The following is a 21,996-nucleotide window of genomic DNA, read 5'->3' as shown; positions in this document are numbered from 1 at the left end:
ATAATCGTCTTCTCAACCTCGTACAGAACGTGAGTGATGCAAATAACATTCCTATTTAACCGTTTATTATATGAGTATCAATTATTCCCATAGCGGGGTACCGCAAGGCTCCCGCTTGAGCCCCAAACAGTCCCGTCACAATGCGGCGGCGGGCGGGCTGAAGCAAGTTGAAGCCCCAGCCTCATTGTGCCGCCCTGGCTATGACTGGTGCTGTGGTGGTACGGCCGCCTGCACCGTGTATGGGGCATAATGCAGAACCTTGCACGGCACGGCAATATAATGCCAAGATCCTGCATAGCATTACAATGCGACGATTCAGAAAGGGTTTTTAAAATGAAGTTAAATAAAAAAAAAAAGTTTCGTAGTTAGTAAAATTATTGGCAAGCCACATTTTTTAAAGCTAAAAGATAACAAAAAATTCTGTTTTGATTTTCTTATTGCACTATTAAAAACATTGAACAAACCATTACACTTTTTGGCAGCAAAGATATGTTGTACACTCGCTACACGTGTATATCAAACGGAACATATTTTGGCTTTTGCACAGGAGTCAAGGATTTATCAGGTAATTTGAAGCTCCAGACCAGAGTTGTTTGCCAAATTCAAAAGTGGTGCGCACTTGCAATTTGTACAGGGTCAGCGGTTGTGTAGCATTAAATCATCTACGGGCCCTTTTCTATTGGACAAATAATTGTCCAACAGAAATATTTGATGATATTTTCCGCTTTAAAATTTTGGGAAACAAACAGTTATATATTAATAATTACATTTAATATAAATAATTACATTTTACACGAGTGAAGTTTCCTCATAAAAATCATGTTACATACCGAAAAAACAGAAAAATATAAAAACACCTTAATGAAAATAACTGAAATATCTACATATAACACAGCAGACTCCAGATGGTTGGGAGCAGTTGGGATTCTTAACGTGAACATAATGCTTGCATACATTCATTGCTATTGTAAGACCAAGCTCTACTAATGGACCTTTACTCAATTCGGCGAAGCCCCAAAAAAAGCAGCCTGTATCTGCAAATCTCACCTAGCACCAAAAAACTATTAATATCCATAAAAAATTAAAAACTTCAATAAACATCCTTAAAAACATGAATATCTCTCAATTTAGCACATTTTTTAAAAAATTATTATTGTTTTTCAAAATATCTAATATTTTATCAAACATTTTCTAAGTTATTTTTTTATGATTTTAGACATTTCGAAGTTTCACGATATAAGCTATGTTGAAGTTTGAATATTGTTGAATTGATCTTGATTTCCCAGGCAAGACTGTACACATTTGATTACCAATAATTATTTTAGAAGTAGGCATTATTATTTCCAGGTAACGTTTGTTGTTGTATAAAACTAAGGAATATGTACAATTTTTACTGGGTTGAAAGTCAAAAGAAGCTTTTTATTGTAGATATAGATAATAAAAAAATGTATTACAATTAATAAATTTTATTTAATTTACCTACAGATCGCCGTGCTGCAGTTGTTTAAAGTAAATAAATTATCTAAATGGTGATCTAGCGAGGAATTTACCTGACATAAGGTACTAAAAATAAAATAAATTATAACGGTATTTACCTAGCTAAACTCACGGTGATCATATTATTGAAGACTCGCATTGAAAATCCTGCTCCCCGAGAGCATAATATAATACCAAAAACCCCGTTCCTGCCGTCATAATGTGGAATGGGTTTACCATACAGAATGCCGAGCATTTCTTAAACTACTTCAGCATTGATCCCTAAATGGCTCCGACCTGCTGCTGAATTTTATATTTAGGCTTTGGCTCCATGAATCGACTTCCACCATGAGACGATCTCACCATCAATGGCAATAGGGCGTGCTTCAATTCTAAGCGATTCTTCGATCCGCTGAACTTCGAGCGTACGAGTAGCTAGTTGCTTCCAAATATGTGATATGGGAATTTTATTGGGTTAATATGAAAATGTTTAAGATTTATGAGAAGTTTTTTATTGCTTTCGAGTTTTATTTTTATTTCATTGTATGCCCAGCTGGCCATTTACATAGATTATAAGAACGAAATATACCTAATGACCAAACAGTAATGTAAAACGGATCTACTAAATTTGGAACAATATTATTAAAACATCAAACAGCATTATAAAATGAAATAGAAACTAATTCAATACTATAAAACAAATCACTAAAACTGCATTACAAACCAACGCTAATATAATTTGTAGGATTCGGCAAAGTGCTGCTATAGATTGCGTTTAGTTCTAAAAATGGAGGCAGTCATTATATCAATAGTACCTAACCCAAAACTTGTTTCCTAGATCATTTACCTTATTAGTTAGTTGTGTACCTGTTTCAGAAAAATGTTACATTTCGTTTTGTATCCTAGTCAATAATTAAAAATATGTACGTTAAACATTTTATGTCGGTGGGTATATACTTAGCTTTTACATGGATAAAGTAATAATGAGGTTACGTTTTCAAAATTCTTGCATCTTTAAGTGTTTATTAAGTCAAACTCTCCACTCTTATTTCTAATCTGCACAAATGTAATAATAATAAACGGTGCATGCATTATATCTGTTGTCAAAATGTAGTGTCAGTTTGACATAGTCTTGAAGAAATTTACTGTTTTCCAAGAAAAAATTAAATTAAAATCAGCGAAAACACGTGAAAATAGAACATTAGATTTTCGAAAAAATCGTCGATTGTGCGTATACAAAAAAAAAACAATAAATTTAAGAAATAATTGTCTTTCATTGTTTAGTTCCTTTTTTGGCCAACTGTTAAGTTAACCTATCAATCTGTACTTACTTTGGATGAAAATCACAATGTATTTGTGATTAAACTACAGTTGAAAAGAGGTTTTCCATCTATAAAAATACAATTTACTTAATCCGTAGAATAAAATAACACTAGAATTGCCTTCCACGCATATTTGAATGGAAGAAAATATTCCATTTAGCTCATTTGAACAGTCCTCTGCATCACTTACATTCGCCTAACATACTCGTAGATCTCCATCCCATTTGAATTTCGTAAAAACAGTTTGTATTGGAAATTTACGTCTCGATTTGAAAAATATTTGGATCACAAAACACACAAACTTCTGGTGTTATCATTTATTTCATAACCGAATCAATTTCAATTTACGACAATAATTTGTCCCAGCTTTACTGCAACAGAATTTTTGTGGAATTGATAAAATATGATTTTCTTTACAAAATATTTGACTAATTCAATTATAATTGCTTACAATTTATTTATTTATTCATGGTCATGAGGACAGTTTTACTACTTTGTGACATATGTAAAAAGATAGTTGCAAATCTGTTTGAAAGTGACGTTGAAAATATCGATAGTCAAAGTTGAGTCGCTATGTTGATTGGGCGCGTTCTGAAAGGTAAATATTCTCATTGCTTTATAGTCCTCGCTTCCAGATTATGAATAAGGGCATGCCATCTTCCACAAGTACATATACTTGTTAATGACGTATAAGTTAAGTTAAAAAAATGTATGTCTAAATATATATTTGAAGGCGTTAAAATCGAGCATTCCTGTTAAGAACAAGGATAGATACATGAATGAATAGTACGTCTAATATCTCATATATTGATAAACCATAAACCTCTTTTGTACTTTTTCTATTTCAATGATATGGTTTTGTTCAGAGGGGGCTTAAATGTTCAACTGTTTATGTAGATGCTTAGATAATGTATGTATGAGTATGTTTTCGTATTTCTGCAAAAGTCCGCTTACCTGAAACAAAGAGATAAAACGTGTTAAAATAACGGTGACGTTTTTGTTGTAGTTCTAAAATAATGAAGTACAAATAAAACCTACTTGGTACTTTTATTCTTCCAAATAATGTGAGTTTATTTGCATTCAACATCAGAAGTTAAATATTTCCGCATTAACTCTGCACAGTGATTGCGGCAAGGGCAGCATAAAAAGCATAAGACCCGGGCGTAGTCCTAGTTCTAGGACTTTTCATATTTCGCATTTTGCACATAACGAATAGCGGCATTTTGTTGTTCATCTTCCATTTTTAAATACGCGAAAGCCTCCCGCGGGACTTGAAGGAGAAGCTTGACAAAGGCAGCAGCCACATCTCACTGCAATGAGATAATATCGGGCTGGCCCGGCATTCATTTACAGAATGGCGAAAAGCCTTCTCGTTTTTTCGTGGCGCTACAGGGAAACCCAAAATATCCAGCGTTAGATTGCAATCTAGCTCATTACTTATTCATACACAGTTTTTTTTTAAATCGTAACCGAACCTAACCGTCCCTTTTCACTTCTCCTTAACTTTCAACTCCACTTCCCCTATTATCTTTCAGAGATTAATAAGATTTTTCTTTTTTTTATATATCTACCGCACAATAGTCCCCACTGCTCCCAAATGTTTGGAATCAGTTCGACGACAGCATTCGCAATTGAAATATGATACTGTGATACTGAGAGTAGTGCGGAGAGGAAGGAGATGGGGCAGAGGAAGCTGGGGAAGTACCTGGCTATTCAGATCTGGTCACCAAACACGGCCAAAGTATTTCAATGTTTTGATTCTGAATGGTGGGAATAATTTATTTTTAATGAATTAATTGTGAAACATCACAAATTAATTAAATGAAATTTACTTGCGCATCTCAGTATTTCAGCCCGTGACCTCCAGATTTATATTCGAGAGCCTTAGCCCTTGACCTTGGAGGCCTTCAAATGTAATCATTTTAATGATGTATAATTATGAATTATGTATGAATAATTATCATAATATTTAGGTATTTTCCTGTTTGCCCTGTGGGTGGGGCAGGACAGGTATTTCCCTGGATTTCTGGCGTTTTTCCACTGCATCTGAATACAGCATCCAGTCTGTGCAGCATCATTACCGTTTCACATTGTGTTGTTTGGTATTCCTCTCTCATTCCCCGCCGCCGCGATGGGCGGGCTGAGTGGGACGGGCGGGATGGGCGGGATGGGCGGCGGAGCCTGAACCGGCCCAGTGCCTACCAGTAAACAGCAAGTTCACAGTGCCGAGCAGATCCGAAATGAGAGATGTTTACCTTGAATAGATGGAGATCTAATACTGTTTAAATTATTTACAATTCTAAGAATTAGATTAAATAATAAAAATATTTAGTAAAACATCTCAATAAAACACAAGTAGTTCTGGAAACAGTAGACCTCGCGTCCAAAAAAGTATATTTATAATTTTCTCTTATTATGGATGTATTTTAACACAATTTTCCACTGAAATGGTAAGATTTGTAAGTTGGTACTTAAGTACCCACCTACTTAATTAGAAATCATAATATTTTATTTTAAAGTAGGAATTATATATTGGACGTAACGTTGTTTTTTTATATTTTGAAAAAAATATGAAAAAATGCGATGTGCTACTAAAAAATATATGATTTATGTTTATGAGACTAATACATTTTCTTAAACGATTTACAATATGTCATTTTAAACTTTCCGCCAAAATGCCATGTTGGTTTTTTTCGTGAATGTGGCGTTGTTGACGTCACACCGGCCAACGTTAGTGACAGCCGTCTTACAAGCCAGTAGCCAATTGGAACCGTTTAGGAATACGTGGTTTAATAACATTTTTTAAATCAACCTACCACAACACGGCCATTAGCCTAGTGTGATAGTCAAAAGAAAATGTACTGCATCATCGTGTAAATATTTATTAAATAAATAAATAAAACAAATATTGTATTACATGCTATGATTGGAATCAAACATCATTTCAAAATCCGGGGCCATTCATGGCACTATTTGTGCGAAAAGATCATTTAAAACATATCCCGTCCATTATATTTATTCGGACAAGGCCACCTCCGTGAACACGTGTTTAGAAATATTCTGAATATTTTATTAGGAAATGGTCCTGCAAGCAAATATTTAACAGTACCTACTGTGATAAAAAAAGCTATAATCATTTTCCTCCGTATAGGTACATGACATTTTTCACTATGATTTCTATTCCTGACATCGACCAACAAAGTCTAGATAGGGCATGTGGATGTAAAAAAATGTCACCGAAACCAAAATTATTTGTTTCAAAAATTGTGTTACGAAAAAATTTATCAAAAATAAAGTTATTGAGCGATCAAAAGATCGCAAGAAACATTGTTTTTTATCCTTTGTCTGTCTGCAAGAACCAAATTTGTCTGTCAAGATTTCATGCTTTCGACGTTAGGAGACGAAATAAAATCGGGAGTTTGGTTTTAAATTACTCATTGGTTAGCTGAATTATTCGACAGAATTTGTAAGACACGCCATATCTAGAGTTGATATATCAATGATTCCTGATCATATTTTTAAACTTTAATACCTTTCCTCGTTCCTCGTAGTTTCCCCTTCCGCCCTCCAGTCCTGCACAGCCACTCTAAATCACTCACATACAATATGTAGGTATTTGGCTTCTCGGGAATACGAATCCATTCCATTTATTTCAAATGTGTACTTAATAACACACCGAAACATTACGTATGTACAGATTGAGACGGAGTACAAGTGAGACTACAGGAAAAAATGTTCTTTGGCGGTGTTATCCTTTTAAAACTTTGGCGGTGAAACATGAAATGTAACGGAAAAGGTAGGCAATAGAAATAAATTTTAAAACTGGCACATATCAATTGGAAATAATAATAGATAAATCAAAAATAATTTTTATACGAATTTCAAAGAAGATGAACATCACGTAACACTTTCTTATCAAACACCCAATCTTCTATTCGACTGGCTATTAACATGACCCTTAAGTATTTCATCATACGAGTATTATTAATCACGCTAATCTGGAACGTCCTCGATCATTTTTTTGTATCTTTTTGTTTGTATAAACGGTGTCCTTAAACTCGTATGACAAGCAGGAAACTAAACGACATCAATTTGGAGTCGAATTTGTGATATAATTTTTTTATGTTTCGAGCAAATCGAGTCATAAGTTTAAATTTTTACGTCAAATTTGAAAAAAACGGTATCTGGGAGTTTAATATCAACAATCTTTTAAAATGCGTCGGAGTCCAGACCAATCTCACCAGGGTGATACTCTGAGTATCGCCCTGGTGTAAGACCACCATTCAGAATTAAATAATTGGTTGAAATGGCTTTGGCGTGTGTTTGGTGACCAGATCTGAATAGTAAGGAACTTTCCCATCTTCCTTTACCCATTTCTTTCCTCTTCCTAATCTCCTTCTTCTTCCCTCCCCGCTAACTTCAGCTTCACAACATAACCTAATTGAGGATGCCATAGTCTCACAGGCTCCAGACGGTTAGGAGCAGTTTGGACTCTTGTAAAAAAAGTTTTAAGAGTTATTGTAACTATGGATTTTTTGTGGTTTTCCGTGTAATATATTTTCGCCAGTTTCCTATTATGAGTTGCCCGACACCGCATAGATAATCCCCTGACACTCATTGTTTCATCTATTAGCTCAACGTGTCTTCCATTTCTAAATCACATGGGAAGGTAGTTATTTTATTTTTACATTCTCTCCGGATCTTCGTAATCATTATACGATACATCTCAATATCCTCATCAAAATAATTATTTGGGTACTTTTAATCAATAATACGTATCACATATTTTAAGATAATTATGTTTATTATGCCAGAATCGTATATGTATACAGTATTTTGTAAGTAGATACCAAATATGTTGTTTTTTCGATTCCTTTCAATTCGTTCCACAAAAACCAGCTCCAAAAGCCCTGCACTCAGGCCACCCCATTTCGACAGACGTAAAAAACGCAACAGAAAAGATTAGAGTAAAAAGTGAAAGGAAGGAATGGAAGAAAAATGTATCATCCACAAGACGCGCCGCGGAACACGTACCATTACGCCCTCGATTAATGATCATTCTGGGCTCTGAGGGCCTTTGTTTCTGCACTACGCTCTGTGAGCCGCTCAAAGGACGAGGGGCTTAGCTGCGCAGGAGATACTGGCTTTGGAGACGTGCGCGCATGACGATGTGAGGATCGCAGCAAAACCACCTATAAGAATTAAGATGTTTTGTGGTTGTATTATTGTATTGATTTTTGATCAATGGTGTCGATGTTTGATGACTATTGTTTGATTGATTGATATGATTCCTGATGAGGTATAATTTAAATCATGTAAATGTTTTTCGACGCTGTAAAACATAAAACGCCGTTTTTTAATAGTGGAATAACTAACTATAGAGCAAATGAACGAAGAAAGGAGTGTAAGGAGAATATATCATGCAAATGTGAATGGTAGCAGAAGTTGGGGACGCCCCAGGAAGATATTACACGTTCAAGTGAATCAGATACTTGAGTTGGGCCATGTCAAGAGTCAGAATAATAGAAGTTTGTATGAGACGATGTATAAATGTGAATGAGTGTGTGCCAAAACCGAGTCATTTCGCGGTGCGTCCTTTCTACCTACCCCTGCGGTGAAACGGCGTGATGGTTAGTTAATTAGTTAGTTAATAACTTAGGGAGTAAAATCTGAAAGTTGTAATATTTAATCACTGAACACAATTTTAACTACTCGCAAGCGAAAAATTAGAAAAACACAGAGAAAAATGTGTATGGATGACTTTTAATATACTTTTTAAAATGTGATGGCAGGCCATTTTAAGATAAATATATTGACTATATGCGAAAATATTTGAATTTTTATGAATACGTGTACCGACATTCCGGAGTTTTTTACTGATAGTATGTTAGGAAAAATGTAAATAAAATAAAATGTAAATAGTGTAAATTCATTCGTTAAAGGCCTGTAGTCCCGTTTTCAACAAGAATACGAATAATTTGATTTTGAATAAATTAGCAATCAGTACTTTTTTATATCAGTTCTTTTTCTTCGTGCAGAAAAGACAGAAGAAATGCCATATCAGATGCGACCTAATCTTTTTCTGTCTTTTCTGTTTCACTTTCATTTTGCGTTTGACAGTGGTTAATATTGTGTTAAATGACTATTTTTATCTTTTCCATGAAAACTTAGAAAAAAAAGAAAGGTGTTGTTTTTTTTGTTAAAATAAACGTATTCCATTTTTAATATTATATAGTATTACGGTAAAATTCCGCTAAACACAAGATATCAGTTTTTCAACGAATTATTATAAACAATTTATACTATTACATTTAGGATCGGCAAGTACATTTAACATAATGTATTATATTATTGTTTTAACCATAAACCATAATATTATAGAAAAAACAAGAAAAAATAAATAAAGAATCAAAAAAAGTGTTATAAAATACAGAGAACATCGGAGAAAAAAAAATCATTGGCAAATAATTAAAAAAATAGTTAATATTTAATTATTGTAGTATTTTTTTTAGTAAATTATAAAAAAAAATAATTTCTTTGGACGTAGTAAGGTTCTTTGTTCGTTGGCCATATTTATTTAAAAAAATCTAGGAATCGCAAGTCCATTACATGCAGTTCTTGTGTTATAGGTAAGTTACCTAGTAAGGATCTTTTATTAATAATTAAGATTGAGATGTGTGCTGATTCACAATTTCAAGTCATGATATGGCATGAACAGATATTAACAGAATTGTCTAACACTGATTTAGGAATGTTATCATTTTTTTTAAATAAAATAGTTTTTAAATAAATTAGTTAGTATTTGAATTTGTATGATGTTACGTATAAAGATAATATTATTATAAACGTCATCAGATTTGAACTAAGATTTAGCTTGCTTATAAAAGAGATTAAGAGTGATTTCCAAAAAGTTCCCTCTATGTGCTAAATGAATCACAAATGAACGAAAATATCAACAATAAACAATGAATTTAAGCAAAAGTTTCAACATCTCCAACTAGTCCTGCCGACACAAAACATATACGCAGCTTTTAAGCATTTACTGTCATACCTTGACTCACACAAATATTATACACATACATATACCACTTACCTTCTACGTGCATGCTCATATAGCACTGTCTAAAACAGGTTTAAGTCTCTGCAAAACAAATGTGCGTAACGAATTGAATCGGAGAACATAGGTACTAAGCTGGTCTTTGTTTGAAATATTTGTCGCCTCCGTCTCTCCAAACATGGCGAGTCTGCATTCTCGAGGTTACCTCTCCGGCGTTATGGTCTCCTGTCCCCTGATATTTTGGCCTCGGTCATAAATCACGATTTATCCCCTAGTGATGCTTGGTCACGGGTTTATTTCTCTTCTACGTCATCGGATCAAGAACTTTTTATGGCCTACTGATATTACGATAATAATAAAAAAACACACAGTTATGGATGTTTTCGCGGAGTGACGTGTATTTGATCATAAGTATGCATATTTGTATGGAGCATGTGGAAATTTGAATTTTATGAGAATTACGACTTATGCAAGTTTTATTGTAAAGATAAAATCATCTCATGTAATGTTTCTCTCTAAGACGATACTGAAAATGACTTATTCAAATTCATTTGACTTATTTTCTTATTTCCAACTCTTCGAGATTTGAACCTTCAACAACTGGACTCAGAGTATGGGATCTACCTAGCCTCTGCGACGTCAAAAGCAATTTTTTGTTTGTTTCTGACCACCAAACGCACTGAACAGAAAATCCATAAAAGTATAATACGTAAGGATTTGAAAGAGCTTTTCTCTTGCAATTATTTTTTTTTAATTAATATTTTCGAGTCTTCTGACTCATATAATGTTGTCATTAAGAGTTTAAAGCATGCGTAGAGTTATTACCAGATTTAAAAAAATGTTTGCCGGATTTAAAAAACATAGTTTTGGTACCTTCTAATAATTTTTTTTTTATTAGTACCAACTCGAATCTAAACTTTTACATTATTTATACAATGTGTAAGAAAAACACCGTTTAACGGTTGTGAAGAGTTTTTTTAGTAAAGTTGTACATGTTTACTACATACGCTACTACATAATTTGAAAATCTATCTATCCAAATGAAGCAAACAGTTCTCTCGGGAAAGGTTTTTTTAAAGAACGGAAAAAAGTGATGTCACAATATTTTTTACAACACCTTTGTCTAATTAAATGTATATTTAAGTTTAGCTTAAATTTGTCTAATTAAATGTATATTTAAGTTGAGCTTAAATTTGTCTAATTAAATGTATATTTAAGTTTAGCTTAAAGTGATTTGTACAAAAACAAACTACCAATAAAGGATGTTAAAAAGTTTTACTATGATTTTGTTCAAAATTTTAATATTATTAATAGTGACTGTTTGCAAAATCAAATTCTGGACGAGTCTTTCGTTTGCTTTCAAAAGTAGTATTTCATTTTGAGATAAGTTGCAAAACACTGAATCCGCCCGAGGTGTTAATATAAGTGGTTATAAGAAAGAACTTCTATATTTGTAAAAGTTTTATCAAGTTCGCCTTATCAATTAGTCTGAGAAAGTATCCGTAGGTAGCCTCTTCTCAAATAATATAATAAACATAAGAAGGTACGAAATTGAAGTAAAGTTAACGTATTAATTTGTGGACACACACGCAATACATGCATTAACTTCATATTAATTAAAGAAATATGAAAAATTACTGGCTGAATTTTCAACCTCATTGAAAAGAGGGTTAAATAAAATTGTTGTTTAATTTATTTATTTAACGCCCGTAAGGCTTTTACAAGCATAATTAATGTTGAAAATTTAAGATGTAAAATAAAGAGCATTACTAGAAACCATTAAAGATTTAGATTTATTTATCATTAAAATCAACCACTGGTCGCATTTTCTTCTTAACAAGATCAGTGTACCTAAATTTTATGTGCGTATTTTTCATTTCAACTCAAGCCACTTGTGTTCGTACTAACACCCACAGCAAGCATCGGGGTTTAACCCCAAAGTGCACCAGTGGGGTAGGATCGACCACGAAGGGATAATTAAAACTGCTCCAATTGGACACGCGTCGTCCTAAGAGTTGCTGCTCTAACTGAACTTCACCAAACCGCAGTCAGCCACCAGCCCCACTCATAAAACTATTGAAAAAATAATTAACAAGGCGAATGCGAGCACTACAGATATTTTGCATACAGCATTGTGAACCCCAATAATAATAATACTCTTTTAAGATTATGCATATATTGAAAATATTTTTTTTCCATTTTCTTATTTCTCAGCGTTACCGGTTTCAGTCTATAACGCGCTTCAGACTCGTGGCCGTGTCTGAATTATGAAATAAGTTGAAAAAATGTTTAAAATCGTTTGAATATATGTAGGTATCATTATAGTGGAATTCAACAACGAATTTTCGGTATCAAAAATAGAAACTTGAAGAACTATTGTAAGAGAAATTTGACTGAGAGCGCTCAAAGAGCTTCAAAATAACAATAAACTATCTCTTAATGCACGTTAGCTAAAATATCAGCAAAATAATATATACCTACAGGGTTTTCCAGTAAGAGTTGTTATTTTGATATTCAATCGTAAAAGATCAATGGTTTCGTTGCCTGTGTAGCACGTAGCGCCGTCTTGTTGAAAGTGAACGTTGTCCAGATCAATGCCATCCAATTTCGGCCATGAAAAATCATTAATAATCTCTCGATAGCGCAATCCATTCACCGTAACTGTTGCTCCAGCCTCATTTTCTAAAAAGTAAGGTCCAATGACTCCGCCGGACCATAAACCGCACCAAACAGTCACACGTTGAGGATAGAGAAGCTTTTCAACAATAACTCTTGGGTTTTCCGAGCCCCAAATGCGACAATTTTACTTGTTGACGAAGCCACCGATGTGGAAATGGGCCTCATCACTCAAGATGATTTGCATTTGATTCACTCAAGTGAATTTTAATAATTTCAATGCGTTGTTGAAGCGTGTATTGTTCCATTTTTACTAATGGCGTAGGTTCTTCTTGTCAAATGTTAAAAAATGACAGCTTCAAAAGTAACATCTACCGAATTAGCGCGCTATTCAAAATAACACCTCTTATTGGAAAACCCTGTATTTTGTATATAGTAACCTATTATCATATTTACAGGAGTAGAAATATACTTTGGAATCATTCACGTTTGTGTGGATAACTGTCAAGAATGAAATAATGAAAAAATAGTGTAAATATAAATAAGTTTAGGTAATATCGACGGATGAAGATGTAGGTGGGTAGGTAGTAGATAGGTTCATTATTACACATGGTCAACTTTATATTGCGCCGTTTGATGATAAAATCACATAGAGGCTGCTTTATATTTTGTTAAAGTTAGTAGCCATTTCGAAAGAGATGTAATTCTTTCTAATATCTGACCTGAAACCTGAAAGAGAGAACCTTCGTAATAATTACTTCATGATTTGTATTTATTTTTACATTGTACGCCCATATGGGCTTTTACAAACATTTGATAATGATCAAGAAATAAAATTTTGTTATTAGTTATGTAGAAATTCAATGCAGAAAAATAAGTATTATGCTTAGCCTAGTTAATAATATTATTAACTATGTTACCTTCTTGTAACTATATTCCATGCAGTTGAATATATCTACTATTGCAAACTGCGTGTAATGTAGTAGTATCTAAATGACTCAGTCCTGATATTGTTATTGAGTAGTTCTAGTTGGCACACTAACGTGATTAGGCTCATTAAATCAGGACTGTCTATAATTCCATCAACAATTTTAAAAATAAAAGTCGGGTAAAAGGTAAATCTGGCGGATATTCAAATTAATATATTTCGGAATAAGTGTCTGAGCAATATGAATTCCACTATGCAATTAAAACATAATTTTGAACCCAAGTCTTGCATTTGTGCCCGTAAGAATTGTGATTTTTCCACAAATGCCAACACTGAAAAAAATGAGTTAGCTAAAGTGTTAAGCTAATTGAAGTTGTGTAACCATCGCCTAAAGTTCAGCTACTTTACCTAAAATACTTTATGTGCAGATACCGTCGTTGTTTAGTAAAATGTGCTTGAGCTAATACAACTAAACTTTAATAATAGCACACTAAAAGCATACTTACCTAAACAAAATAATCGGTTTGGTTAATCAAGCTAAAGTAATTTACTAAACCTATTTCACTTTAGTAACTTAAGTTTATGTGTTACTTCCCAAAGTATTTAGCTAAATTTAACTAAACATCTAGTTTGGTTAAATGTTTTGTTCATATAGCAAAACTGAGGTTGGAATATCTAAATTTGGTATTTTTACATAAAAATTAGTTGCTTTGCACAAACTTAGGCAAAGTGCAACAAAACTTTAGTTAAAATCTCCCGAACTTTGGTAGATCTGTTTATCGCGCAGGTGTTCATTTACGACGCAGTTATCAGATCGCCACAGTTCGCACCATACGTGAATTGACGTTCGTTGCGCGCGTTGCGAATTTATTTTTGAATTGAATTGAATTTATGTTAACCGCTGTTCCTAGTTCCTAGTGATAATGGCAGACAAAACCGTGGAGGATTATTTAATTTCTTGGAATCTGGAGGCTTACATAGAAACATTTAAAGGTGAGTTTTCTTTTTTCATTTTTTTATTGATTTGGAATTTAGATCATGGAACTATGATATTATATATTATGATAATATCCATTCTATTTGATTTAGAAACTGGCACCTTCATTATTCCATGACTCAAGTACCTACGCAATAGATTTAGAAGATTTGTATTTATTATGTACCTAGTTTGAAGAGTGCGTGTTGACGCTACAACCAAGATTGTGTCAGGAGTCATGACACAAGTTACAGAGAGTGGTATATAAAAAAAAACTCATAATTGGATCACTTGTATAGCGCCGTTTTTGTGCAAAATCAACTCAAGGGCGCCTTTATTTCTTTGTTTGTTTCCGCCAGTATTATTTTGTATTGAACGAATGTTGTTTGAAACTGTAGTATTTTCTAAGTTACAATTTTACCCTAGCCAGAAACTAGAACCAACCAAACTAGTTTTGAAATCGTATATATTATATTTTAATAAATGTGTATTGCAAATTATTAATTCGGACATAACATTTTGAACATTGAATTCTGTTGTTTTTTTTTGGGACGGATATTTTTTTTAAATACAGTGTTTACCACCCATTGTTAATGTTTACATTTGAAATTTTCATATAAATGAAATAATTTCATTATTAAAACTATTTTATCTCCGCTTGATTCATGATACAGGGTGTTCGGTATCTGCTGTTGTATAAATATACATTTTTTTAATGAATAATTTTCATTCCTATGAAAAATAAATTTTTATTTTCTTGTTTTGAAATTTTTTGTATTATCTCGTCGTTTTTTTTCTTTATTTCAGACTCAAGCCACTCCTGATAATATCTCAAGATGATATTAAAGAATTGATTCCGACTGTAGGGCACCGGGCACTGCCTACAGCACACATTAATGCGCTCAAGGATGTTATTAATCCACCTGTCATAAGTGTAAGTTTTTAAAAGCAGTAATGATGACATATTGTTTACCTAGGCCTTTTTTGGCTAACCATTTGGAAATAGTTGTACCGGACGCGATTTTGATACAAAAATAATAGTATTTAAAATAATAATTCCTGTAATTAATGAATAAATCGACTGCCGGGGGGTCAAGCAATTCCAAAGGGATAAAAACAAAGCTTGACCTCTTCACCCTTTCTTTCCCCTTTGTGTACATACCCGCTTTTTGTTTCAGATTGAAGATATACCTTCAACTTCCAAACAAACAACGCCCATATATTATCAACACGATGACTTCCTTGTAAATGACATTTCCTTGTTGGAAAATAAAAACAAATCACAAAGAATAACGCAAGAAGCTTTTGAAGAGCAAATTTCGAATGTAAGTTAAATAATTTTAGTAAGTTTCAGATACCTAAGTAACTTAGGTTAATTGTTTTATACATTCCGATATATGTATTTTAGTAGTGGCAGCGTAGAAAAGCCATCCTGTGACTGATATTATGATGATTATAGAAGTGGTTATTAGTTATGTAATCAATATGCAATTTAATTTTGTTTTCCAGGACTTACGCAATCATCTCCTATCAATCAATGAACGGCAAGCACTTTTAATGCAGTTTGAGTCAAAGGGTCTGTTGGACAATTCTGCCAGACTGTGCAGTACTATTATAAGTAAGGAATTGCAGGGTAATCCAGATAGATCCATTTCAAGCAAGAGATTTTATGAATTTGCTTTTCAAATCACCAAAGTCTTTAATAAAGAAAGCGCAGCTGTATATTTCACCACATATGTGTGTTTTGGGCCTACCCAAAAAATTGCTGCTAAAGGTAAATTACTAGACACATACAGGCAGCGCCGAAAAGAATTCGCCGAATCAGGACACAAACATCTTTTACTATATTTAAAAAAAAATTATAATAAAAAATGATAATATAAATGTGTGTATGATCAAACGTGTTTTCTTTTTTGAGGCTTTGCTGGTAGCTGGAAACAATATTTTGAGAGACGAATCTTAACAAAATAACTTTTATATGAATGAGGTTTTTAATAAGTACTTTCTAGTCTTACAAAACATAATATTTATTTATTTAGGTTTCATCTCTCAAAAGGGTTGTAATAAACTACCTGCAACTCAAAGTATTTAACCCATGATTCTGAATTATGGGTATAATCCTTCGAGTTGATGGTGGTAACATTTACGCCCTGTATTGTTTTCAGCTAAACTGCAAAGCTGCACTTCCTATTTAATTTAGATAATCTAACCAAAAAGCTAAGCTACAGTACCTAAAGCTAGCTAGCAGTAGAGAGCTAAAACACCTATATCGGTAGGGCTATTCCAACCGAAACCATTTTGTAATATTAACTAAATAATAAGGTTACTACATCTAAACAGTTCAGTTTTTCTAACCGAACACTACAAAATGGTTTAGGTATATAATTTTTAGTTTAGGTAACACAACTAAACACAAAGCTGTCTCAGCCGATTAGTTTAGCTAGAATACCTGAATCGTTAAGCTGTCATAAATACAGTTTAGGTAACACAACTAAACACAAAGCTGTCTCAACCGATTAGTTTAGCTAGAATATCTGAATTGTTAAGCTGTCATAAATACAGTTTAGGTAACACAACTAAACACAAAGCTGTCTCAACCGATTAGTTTAGCTAGAATATCTTAATCGTTAAGCTGTCATAAATACAGTTTAGGTAACACAACTAAACACAGAAAGCTGTCTCAACCGATTAGTTTAGCTAGAATATCTGAATCGTTAAGCTGTCATAAATAAACTGCTGTTTAGCAAACAGTAGCTAAAAGTTCGGCAGTCACCACAGCAACTAAACTGTTTAGTAGATAATTACTGAAAATTTGGTAAATCGTACCTAAACATTTCTTTCAGTGAAATAACCGAGATGTCGATATTTATTCATTTCAGAACATAATTCTTAGTATGAATCCGATATTTCAATCCCTTAGGCACCATAGATCCTGAGAAAACAGCTTTCAAAGTTCTAACCCAAGTCTTCCGTAAGAATGATGATTTTTCCTCAAATGCCACATAAATAATATAGCTGACTCAATATTTATACACAGAATTTTAAACATGACATTGACTGTACTGAACTCTTGTCCCTTATTAACTTTAACATAACTACACGTACGACGTACACGACATACAGTGCTATTCCACACGCTAAATTATAAAACAAATGCACCATCTAATTCGACAATTAACCGAGCTCTTCATACTCGAAATAATATTTGTATTAACTCTAACATTGACATTTTTTGGATTCACTGCCCAAATTCAAACGTGGCATCATGTCAATAATTTAAACTATTCAATGCGCATACATACAGACCCACGCACACACACAAACACTCACACATACATTACACACGTCTCACACATACCTATAAGTCACCTGGTAATTAAGGAATAAACATACCACTTAGAAGACATTACAAGGAAATATATCATAGGTAGGTACACAAAATGAAGTATCTTATCTCTGTTTATAGTTTCAACTCTGGAAATCATGTACTGTTTGTTTCTATAATATAAAATAAAATAAATAATAACCAATTAAAATATAAAACTTTTTTCGAAAATTTTATGTATTTTACAGACATAATAATAATATCAACAAAAAAAAAAAAAAAAAAAAAATTTCTTACCAAGTAAAGGGTGTTGTAGTCCTGGACTATTTCTAATGTTTCCCTTACTTGTTGATATACATTTCAATAATATTAAAATATATAACAACCTTCCACGTAGCATCAAACAAATAACCGACATACTTAAATTTAAATAATAACTAAAAACATTTTTCGTAAACAAATGTCACTACACCTTACATAAATTAAATACCTCTGTTTTTTTTATTTCTGATTATCATTTTTATTTTTTTATTTTTAATGAGTTTTTATTATTCACAATATACATTTATTATTCACAATGTACAAAAAATGTCTAGAAATTGTTACATAGTGAATGCCAAAGAAATACAAAAAATCATTTTTATTTTTTACATACATTTTTGTTAACATGTAATTATTGGATTATGTAATATAATGTGTATTTGTTGTGTAAGATGGAAGAAATAGGATGTAACCTATAAGCTATACCCTTTGTACTCTGTATTTTTGTGCAATAAATATTTTTTTGAATTTGAATTTGATTTGAACTTGATATAATTTTACTATTGATATCGCATGTGAAAATAAATAAAAGTTTTCAACTAGCAATAATCCGAGGTGCGATTATTGCTAGTTGAAAACTTTTATTTATTTTCACATGCGATATCAATAGTAAAATTATATCAAGTTGGTTGACTAATATAAGTTTTATTTACATCTTGCTAGTGAGGATTTAAGGAATGCCGTGTATTTATTTATTAGAACTCATAACAGCTCGCGATATCCGTCTCAAAGCTGTACGTAAAACAAGCATAAACGGCACATCGTTTTAAACAAATCAACAATTTGTTCTACTGAAAATCACTGGGCAAACTTTTCAGAATGATTCACGACGAGTATCATCATTTATCTATCGACAGAATAGATACTATCCCTTATATTATGATGGAATAATGCGGCCATCAGTGCCGCGTACATATGTAAACATAAGTGCTTTATTTATTGCCGGCACCACTCCCGCCATTGGTAATAGGTACCTCCAGATGAAATATATCAATATCCGGTCCGACCGGAGGTCATTCATAGCGCTTAATTCGTTTCCGGTCTAGTTGCAGCAGGCCCGGAATAGGGAAATGCTTTGTTTATTCTTCGTTTCAAAAAGTTCCAGAAAATTTAATTAACAACATATATTATTTTGTATTGAAACATATATTATTCAAAGGGCCATCTGATGTATTAATTTCTTACCAAGTAAAGGGTGTTGTAGTCCTGGACTATTTCTAATGTTTCCCTTACTTGTTGATATACATTTCAATAATATTAAAGTATATAGCAACCTTCCACGTAGCATCAAACAAATAACCGACATACTTAAATTTAAATAATAACTAAAAACATTTTTCGTAAACAAATGTCACTACACCTTACATAAATTAAATACCTCTGTTTTTATTTTATTTCTGATTATCATTTTTATTTTTTATTTTTAATGAGTTTTTATTATTCACAATATACATTTATTATTCACAATGTACAAAAAATGTCTAGAAATTGTTACATAGTGAATGCCAAAGAAATACAAAAAATCATTTTTATTTTTTACATACATTTTTGTTAACATGTAATTATTGGATTATGTAATATAATGTGTATTTGTTGTGTAAGATGGAAGAAATAGGATGTAACCTATAAGCTATACCCTTTGTACTCTGTATTTTTGTGCAATAAATATTTTTTTGAATTTGAATTTGATTTGAACTTGATATAATTTTACTATTGATATCGCATGTGAAAATAAATAAAAGTTTTCAACTAGCAATAATCCGAGGTGCGAAGAAAAAGCTATAAGCTATACCCTTTGTACTCTGTATTTTTGTGCAATAAATATTTTTTTGAATTTGAATTTGTATAATCTTTTTTTTAACTGCTACTAACTTTATACATTAATACTTATCTAATACAGCATTAATATACTTATCTAATACAGAATTATTATTGTACCAACACAAGCCAGTTGCTTTGCGAAAATTTAAATAATAACAGAACTTGAATCGAACTTTCGCAGACCTTGAAAATTAACTGTGAAATTTGATGAATTGGTCAAATTCTCTGAAACAACCCGTCCTCATTGTCAACAATTTGTGTGAATATTGTTGAATTCAAAATGCTTATAATTAATGGTACATTCAAAAAAATTCAACTTATTTTATTGTTGTACTGTTATTTATTTATTTTAATTTTTAATATTTAGTCATTTATTTTTTGAACTGTCAAAATATAAAATAACAGAAAAATAGTTTACAATTGTTCCAATACATTATGAAATAGGAATTCCACCAAGCATTGTCAATATCAAAAATGGAAACGCTAATAATTAAGTAACGAGTATCGACTAATAATATAATTTGTGTACATACATTCGTTATTGGAATTGCAAGAGTAGATACATGTTTAAAAAAATGAAACACTTAAATAAATTTTATTGTATTTTATGAGAAAGTATTTATTTTAATTCCTCTACAAAATGCCGCTCCTGTGAGATGATCTCCATCGCTATCACCGCACAGGACATCTTTAGACTGCCCATGACCCGCGCGCACTACCTTCAGAGGGTGGGAAGTGGGAACTACCCCCGCTGTCTGCCCGGGGCGCAGGAGGGGCAGGAGATCACATTTATTTTATAGCTCGGACATAAAACCACCCTTAGCATCCTTAAGACGCGGATCGATGATCTGCCCATTGGATTTTTTTATATGATGGGGAAATAAAAAAACATCTTCAAGATTCCAAGACATGCGTAATGTGAAGAAATATTACATGCACACGGAGAAAAATTAGTATTTCTAATTCATTAAGAATCTCTTCAAATTATTGGTAATCCAGTTAAAAGCGGAAACATGTTCAGTTTATTCATACCGTCAAACATGTACGAATGTAAATCTTGACAAGCGAATGAACTCTCGACGGCTTACATAATATTCATATTTCATAAATAATAATTTCATTTATCAATATAAGAATTGAAAAATAAATAAATGAAACGTTATTGCCTTTTGTGACCTTACGTAAAACTGTAAATAGCACCTATTGAGGCCCACATCATCAAATAATAACGTGAAAAAAAAGGAAAAAAACTTTCTGTTTTTCCCAAACAATTTTAATTTACAAATTGTGTCATACAAACCAATTTTTTTTTAAACAATAACAAACTGCGTCGACAATTTACGTAAACATTCAACTTTATTCGAGGTGTACCATGTACCACTATGATTAACCTGGATTATAAAAATTTCAATTTATAAATATTGTAATATGGTTTTATTGGTTCAAATGGTGACCGGATAAATCATCAAAATGATAATTCGACACATTTTTAAAAAGTTATATAAAGTCATGGAAAGTGATAAAACAAAAACTTTATATACTGGGTTAAGTGGGTTAGGTTAGGTGAGGTTAGGTTAGGTTTAAATTATTTTTTTTCATCGTTTCTAATGACTTTATATCACTTTAGGTGTGTTGAATTGCCGATGTGTTGATTTATCATGGAACCGGTTCAAATATTGTTACAATATACTGTCAAATTACCCATCTGGTTACCTCGGTACAGGCTTAGTCCTGGTGAGGTTGATTTTTCATGAGAAAAAACATGATTTATGTATAGTGAGATGTAATAAATAAATATGGTGTTCGAGATATCTTAAATGAAATGTAACATTTAAAAATGATTTAAAACTAGTAGCTCTGTGTGTAGTTGACCTCTCTTCCAAAAAAGGATGTTTTGTAATAATTCTCTTTTGTTTAGTAAATCGTAACCAAAAAGATTTGTACGTCCAGTACACTTTTAAGCCATATTTTTTTTATGAATCCTTATATTTTATTTCAAATAAAGAATTATAAATTTGTCCACACAAACTTCTCTGTCTCAATGACAATTATTTTTTTCAAATTTTCTTCAGGCATGTTGGTATTTACCACAATATTGAAAAAAGGGTATAAGAAAGTCAAAATAAATACAAAAATTACGCATTTGATCAAAAA

General features: G+C 32.3%; 2 long non-coding RNA genes across 3 annotated transcripts in view; one reads left to right on the top strand and one right to left on the bottom strand.

Annotated features, from left to right (window-relative positions):
* Nucleotides 1–21,996, bottom strand: part of LOC149424058 (uncharacterized) — a 651,496-nt gene that overhangs the window by 216,240 nt on the left and 413,260 nt on the right. The window lies entirely within an intron of this gene.
* On the top strand, nt 14,217–16,016 carry LOC149424060 (uncharacterized). Of its 2 annotated transcripts, XR_016302095.1 has the most exons (4): nt 14,217–14,392; nt 15,183–15,309; nt 15,554–15,700; nt 15,885–16,016. It is a non-coding gene; the product is annotated as an uncharacterized LOC149424060 (long non-coding RNA). The 2 variants fall into 2 exon arrangements; XR_016302094.1 differs by having other exon boundaries at nt 15,554–15,979.

Source organism: Hesperophylax consimilis, chromosome 4 (genome assembly GCF_061612785.1).
Source record: "Hesperophylax consimilis isolate HC1 chromosome 4, BYU_Hcon_1.0, whole genome shotgun sequence".
NCBI classification, from domain to species: Eukaryota; Metazoa; Arthropoda; class Insecta; order Trichoptera; family Limnephilidae; genus Hesperophylax; species Hesperophylax consimilis.
Note: the sequence above shows the minus strand (reverse complement) of the source record. Positions and strands in the feature narration are given on the sequence as shown.